This window comes from Babylonia areolata, chromosome 1, assembly GCF_041734735.1.
Source record: "Babylonia areolata isolate BAREFJ2019XMU chromosome 1, ASM4173473v1, whole genome shotgun sequence".
NCBI classification, from domain to species: domain Eukaryota; kingdom Metazoa; phylum Mollusca; class Gastropoda; order Neogastropoda; family Buccinidae; genus Babylonia; species Babylonia areolata.
Window position 1 is genome coordinate 1089017 of NC_134876.1, and position 7500 is coordinate 1096516.

General features: G+C 41.2%; 1 protein-coding gene across 1 annotated transcript in view; it reads left to right on the forward strand.

Annotated features, from left to right (window-relative positions):
- The first annotated feature begins 729 nt into the window (after positions 1–729).
- Positions 730–7500, forward strand: part of LOC143290792 (uncharacterized) — an 82432-nt gene continuing 75661 nt past the window's right edge. Inside the window, exon 1 of the mRNA XM_076600309.1 lies at positions 730–951. The gene's annotated coding sequence lies outside the window, so the exon portion shown is untranslated. The remainder of the gene's footprint in view (positions 952–7500) is intronic.

A 7500-nucleotide genomic window follows, 5' to 3' on the forward strand; every position in this document is an offset into this window, starting at 1 on the left:
ACACCCACACTCATTTTTTTCGTCTGACTTCGAAATGGAAAGACGTGGAGTTGAAGACTAATGTTATACCAGCAGTATGATACACATGATACACAACAAACGATATTTGCAACTTTCACACACAAATGTGTGCGCACGCATGCACATAACACACACACACACACACACACACACACACACACACTCCAGGCTCTCTCTCTTTCTCACTCTCTCTCTCTCCACTCCTCAACTCACACACGCACACATACACACACACACACACACACACACACAGAATGCCAAGATCTGGTAGGACGCCTCCCCACCAAACCCCGGCAGGTAGCTAGCGAGGCTTGAAAGGTCCTTCAATAATTGATACCTCGCTGTTCAAAACGACCCACAGCCTGCCTCCCCCTCTCTCTCCCGTCCTCTCTCCAGCCCTTGTTCCCGCCCGCCCGCCTACCGGCTTGCATGCCTTCCCTGCTTCCCTCCATCTCTCTCTCAGGCGATCAGTTCGACAGTCGCTTCGAAGAGCGAGAAACGTTTCATCTGTGTGCAGTGCTGCTGGCTGCGTTTTGACTTGCGTTGGGTGTGTGCGTGTGTCTGTCTGCCTTTCTCTGAGCGGTGCAGCCCAACAGTGTCGGCTTTTTTTTTACCTTCACGTGCATGCCACGGAAGTCTTAATGACGGAGTGATGTTTGTGTGGCAGGAGGATCCGGACTGCGGGTGTGGTGGATGCTGCTGCGACTGGAGTGTGAGCCGTGGTGGTGATGGTACGGTCATGGTGCTTCTTCAGTGAACAGCGTGATGTGTCATCTGATGATGAAGTTTGCCACTTCGAGTGACTGAAACGTTTGCACGCCGAAGCGTAGAAACACAGTTTGTGTCTTTCAAAACAAAACAAACAACAAAAAAACACACAAAAAAGAAAAAAGAAAAGACAAGCCGACGACGCTGCGATGGATATCTTTGGTATGCTTTTTTTAAATTTTATTTAAATAGTTGTTTGTTTGTTTGTTTTTGTTTATATGCTCTTTGTATAATGTTTATTTTCTTAGGCTGGAAGATGTTTACATTAACGTTTAAAGAAGGCACAGAGTGAGTGCGAAGCAGGCTAGTGTTTTTGGTTTTGGTTTTTTTCGCGCGTCATTTTGCATCTTTGATATCGTGAGACTGAGAGAAAGAGAGAGAGTGTGTGTGTGTGTGTTTGTGCATGCATGCCTGGATGTGTGTATGTATGTGAGAATGTACGCGCATAATGTCTGTGCGTACAAGTTTCTGTGTTCAAACTATTTCACTTTGTGTCAGTGTGTGAGGGTGCGCGCGCGCGCACGTGTGTGCGTGCGTCAGTGTTCGAGTGCGTGCACGCTGTTTACATGTGTGTCAATGTGTATCTCCTTGCGTGCAGGCTTTTGCATTCAAATTAGTTTGTGACCAAGTGAATCAGAATCGGAATCGCACTAATTTGTCATGGAAACCATGAATATAGGCTTACTGGCAGAATATCAAAGGCCAAAACAAATCAGTTAAATAGGATACGTTCTGTGAGTTTTAGCGTGTACTTTGAAATATCTGTTCATTAATTGTTTCCGGTATGTAGGGCCATGGTATATGAGTGTGTGTGTGTGTGTGTGTGTGTGTGTGTGTGTGTTAACGTTTGCGTGCGTGCCCGTCTTTTAGTGTTGAGGCATAATAAGAGTGCAGTACTCCCGGTCGATTGGTTCAGAGATAGGAAGCGTGGAGCAAGGGGATACATCGACATTTTGCGCCTGTGTTGACAGGGAAATGTTTGCATAAAAAAGACCCATGAATGCTGAATTTGCCAGTGTTTGCTAGGCGGCGTCTGAGTCGTTTTTCTTGGCTGCAGTGGCGTGAACCGATCGAGTGTGTGTGTGTGTGTGTGTGTGTGTGTGTGTGTGTGTGTGTGTGTGTGCAGGGGTAGGGAAATTCATCAGTTTATGTGAAACAGACCAATAGAATGTGTTTCTGTTCTTCGTTTCAAACACAAATTACATTTGACTTTCGTATTACAACATTCAGTTTTCGTATATGTTGAATTTACATGTTTGGTTTTTATCATCACTTGCGTTGTGGATAGTCTTTCTGGTATGTGTTTATACCACTATAATTCACATGCGTTGTCGATATAATCTTTTTGGTATGTGTTTGTACCACTGTTCATCTCTAATACCCTTACCTTTTATGGTTTTGAATCTAATCCATTGATCATTCAGTTGTTGTTGTTTTACTTGTTTTTCTGTCTACTTTGTTCGTATATATGCAATAATTTTTGCGTTTTTCGTGTAATTGTTTATGCTATCTCCTTGCTAAAACATGTTTTGACACTTTCCTCTTGTCTAAATGGTTTCGGACTAGGATTGATCTTGCCCATTGATTAAATCATTTTTTTTCTTTAAGATATGTGTTGTATGTTTCTGAAATGAATCAAACATGAATTGAGAACTCACCATACTTGAGTCAGTAATACTTGACCATTGATCATACAGAGAGAAACAGTGTCATCCCCGCCGCCGACCCCACCCCCACCCCCACCCCCAGCCCAAAGCCCCACCCCCGGGAAAAAAGTGTTCATTACGGAGAATGATGTCAAAGATATAATAGTTTCGTTAAAAGTAAGCAAATCGCTTGAAAAAAAAAAGTATTTATTGCCAGAAGACTAATTTCCCGTGTATTATGTTTTCACCTCGATTGGATCGGGAACAAGTGATACTGTATATTTTTCCAAGCAGAAAGGAAACGTTGGTTTTTCATTTCTTGATATCAGTGATATTTTTTCCAAGCAGAAAGGAAACGTTGGTTTTTCATTTCTTGATATCAGTGATATTTTTTCAAGCAGAAAGGAAACGTTGGTTTTTCATTTCTTGATATCAGTGATATTTTTTCCAAGCAGAAAGGAAACGTTGGTTTTTCATTTCTTGATATCAGTGATATTTTTTCAAGCAGAAAGGAAACGTTGGTTTTTCATTTCTTGATATCAGTGATACTCAGGCCACACAGAAGGACACCCCTTTTGTACACAGAACTGCGAATTACAGGAGAACAGAAGCCTGACTACATACCATACACTGTTACTGAAGCGGAGTGTTTCAGACCTTCCCCTATATTTTTCGTTTATACATTCCTTCACTGCAGAAGATATTGATTTCTTTTCCCTGTGTAACGCTATGATGTGGAGAACTGGACGATATATCATGACTTGTTGTTGGAACGAAATGGCAAATGTGTTAGCACACTGCGCCCACAACATAATCCTCTTCGTGGCTCTCTTCCTGGGGAACTGTGGGTGCACGCGCGCGTATGTGTGTGTGTGTGACCGGGTGTGTGTGTGTGTGTGTGTTTGTGTATGCGTACGAGAGAGAGAGAGAGAGAGAGAGAGAGAGAGAGAGAGAGAGAGAGAGAGAATGCGCGCACGCATGAACACACTTACGAGTACACCTTTCAAAACAGTGATAGTCATCTTATGAATCTTTTTTGTTTCTTCATTTGTCTCTCCATTTTTGTCTGTCTGTCTGTCTGTCTGTCTGTCTGTCTGCATGTCAGTCTCTATGGATCTGTTGTTATTGTTTATCATTTTCTTTCTTCTAACTTTGTTTTTGCTCGTTTGTTTTCTTTTGTTCTATTTTGTATTTATGCATAAATGTATTCATTTCATTCCATCATGATGGTGACAATAGCAGTTGTACAAGTAATATTAGTGATGGTAGTAGTTATTGTAGTATTAGTTGCAACTCTCATGCGTAGATAACACGTAGATAATACGTTGATAACAACAGTGTGGCTTTAGTCATCCGGTTGTTCACAGTTTATTCAATAAGTTCTATGTTAATGACAATGTCTGTCTGTGTGTCTGTCTGCCTCTCTCTCTCTCTCTCTCTCTCTCTCTCTCTCTTCATCCATCTGTCGGTCTGTGTCTGTGTGTCTGTCTGCCCCCCCCCCCTCTCTCTCTCTCTTTCATCCATCTGTCGGTCTGTGTCTGTGTGTCTGAACGTTCTTCATCGTGTATGAGCTTCACGAAGACTAATTTGTTTTATTTTTCTTTCTTCCCTTTCCTGCATATACGTGTGTACTATTTGTAACAGATGAAGATTCGTAAGGGCAGATTGGAAGAATATGCCATGCCTGAAATCTAAATCCTTAAATGATAGACGTTTTGAGTTCTGAGCTCAGAGTTCTCAGTCTCTCTCCCTCACTGTCTGTCTTTCTCTCCACACTCCTCCCCGCCTCCTTCACTTTCAACCTCTCCCGTGCCCCCCGCCCCCTCTCCCTCCCCCACTGCCTCCCTGCATCCCCCCCCCCCACCCCCATCCTCATCACTTCCTTTCCGCCCAGAGTTGATCGCCAATGATGCTGCTTCCCCAGTTCACATTTATACGGATCAATATTGTTTGTCGTTTTGATTCAGGCGATTAGTTTTATGCTGATCTCGTTTGTTGGCACGGGGTATTTCTGTCTGTCTGTCTGTCTATCTGTTTGCCTCTGTCTGTGTGCCTGTTTGTCTGTCTGTGTCTGAGTCTCTGTGTGTGTCTATCGATCTGTCTCTGTCTGTCTGTTGTCTGTCTGTCTCTCTGTATCTCTCTCCCTGTTTCTGTGTGTCTCTGTCTCGTGTCTCTGCTTACTGCTTCTGTGTGTCTATCACATGGCATGTGAATATAGAATGCTCTGTGCCTCTGTCCGTCGTGCTCCTTGTTTTCCTTTGTAAATCTGTCCGTCTGTGTCTGCCTATCTCTCCCCTTCTCACCCCCCTCTAAATCTCTCTCTCTCTCTCTCTCTCTCTCTCTCTCTCTATATATATATATATATATATATATATATATATATATATATATATGTGTGTGTGTGTGTGTGTGTGTGTGTGTGTGTGTGTGTGTTGTAAATGATGTAGATTAGCAAAGACAGATTGGAAGAATGGGCCATGCCTAAAATCTTAATCTTTGAACTAAAAAACGTTTTGAGTTCTGAATTCTCTGTCTCTGTCTGTCTGTGTGTCTGTCTGTGTGTCTGTCTGCCTCTGTGTGTGTGTGTGTGTGTGTGTGTGTGTGTGTGTGTGTGAAATCGGAATGTGAGTCTTTTTCATAAAATGCGGTCCTTAGATATCTTCCCGTAGTTTAACTTGCCTTTCTTGGGCAGATTTGCAACATATTGATTTTTTATATGTAAATTTATTGTTCGTTTTGCTCCAACAGTCGGTCAGTCAGTTAATCGATCAGTCTGTCGATCACTGTGACTTCGTTAAATCGTATAAACATCCATGACGCCGCGTCTGCTTGTTATCGGTGGGTTTTTTTTTTGTTTTTTTTTTTTTTTTTTTAATACGGCGTCCCATTTTCTTTCGTTGATCGCCATTCTTTGCTGCGGAAGTCGTTCTTTTATTGTTCCGTCTTCGCTTCTGCCTTAGTAATTGTAATCTTCTTCTCTTCCTTTTTAAATTTCCCCCATTCATTTCTGCCTCCTCAGTCTCCTCTTCTGCATCGCCTTCTGTGTCGTCCTCATCGTTCTGTTTTTTCTCCCCCCACCCCCACCCCTCTCTTATTGCATTCTATTTCCTGTTCTATTTCGTGTTAGTGTTTTACACAAACCTAGTGAGGGGTATCAGGGACAGATCGGTGCTTCGTTGTGTTCATGCGTAGGTCAGGTATGTTTTCATCATCATCATCATCATCATCATCATATCATCATCATTATCAGTCATTATCATCATCATCATTATCAGTCATTATCATTATCATCATCATTATCATCATCATCATTATCAGCCATTATCATCATTATCAGTCATTATCATCATCATTATCATCATCATCATTATCAATCATCATCATCATCATCATCATCAGTCATTACCATCAATAATGTCATTATTAGTAGTAGTATTTTAGTGTTATCAGTATTATTAGTATTATCATTATGTTCTCATATGTGTGTAGCCTACATGGATCAGCCCGCACGCTTAGATACTGAAACTGAAACTGAATGTTTCCCCTCAGAATAATAATAGAAATGATAATAATGTTGATTATGATGATGATAATGATAATGATAATAATAATACATAACTTTTCTGTGGCGCAAATACATGACATAACATTATAGAAGCTGTCAGTCCATCACAAATTAATAGATCACTGAATAAAAAAAAGAAGAAGTAAATATGAATAAGTATTTTTGAATAAACAGATAAGCAACCGATTGCATCAGTGCACACTTGCAAATTAAAATTCGCGTGCATGTATGCAGCTTAAAAAACACCCGTCAGGATCCATCAAATAATAAAAACTGTCAAGTAAATAAATGACACACACATTGAAATTTAGTGTATTTCTTAAAGGAAACAACAACACAACACACTCCCACACACACACACACACACACACACACACACGTATAATTTATATATATATATATATATATATATATATACTTATGTGTGTGTGTTTATGTGTTTACCTCTTTGTGTATGTATGTGTGTGTGTGTGTGTGCGTGCGTGAGTGTGTGTGTATGTGTGTGTGTGTGTGTGTGTATCTGTGTGTGTGTGTGACCCAAATATAGCAGGCATGGAAGTGAACGGACGAAAAACCAAACAATGACAAAAAAGCGAGTAGGAACACAGAGGGTTTTTTTTTGGTTTGTTTGTTTGTTTTTTTTGGTTTTTTGTTTGTTTGTTTTTTTAGAATTATTTTGCTTTTCCTTCCAGTCGGATGCCTGTTGCCGTGTCATAAGCAAAATGCCGGATCGATCTGACACTGCACCTTCATTAGATTGAAATGTATATGTCGATATAAATGAGGGGGGGGGGGGGGAGAGAGAGAGAGAGAGAGGAGAGAGAGAGAGAGAGAGAGAGAGAGAGATGTAAATCAGCAAACCCTCGCCGCCCAGTGAGGGACGAGCTTTACGTCGATACAGCAAGGAGACTGGTGATGAGTTGACTGTTAGAGAGAAGACAACAAATCATGTTCTGATATCAGATTGAAGACGCTGACTTGTACGGAAATGGAATCTTCCAGATAAAGGGGGAGTTTGCTTCAGACAGTCGGACATTCAACAGAAAAAATAGAAAGAAACAAAGAAAGAAAAAGGAGCCTGGTCATATATTTTTGGTTGTTACGCGCGGCAAACATTTCGTGTCTCAGAGGAAAAACTAGAGTTGTGTTTGCTGGAATGTACATGTCGATTTTGTCCAGTGACGTCCACAAAAAAGTGTTAGTATTGTTATTGAATCCAGATGTCTGTTTTATTTTCAAACGAATGACCACGGCGGGGTTGTTTGAGCAGTCTTAGTAGAGTAGAGTTGTTTGCTAAGCGTCTGGAACTTTTCTGGGTCCATGCTAATAGACTGCTGGAGTGTTTGGCGGCCATCTGGGATCTCGCGATGCCACAACCAAACGCTGCACAGTGAAGAGCCATCGTATGCAAAATAAGAAAACCAAAATATGAAGAAAAAAAAATCCAGAAAAAAAGTAAGAAACCTGCTGTTTCGCAAGTTCTGCTTTTTTCGATCACCT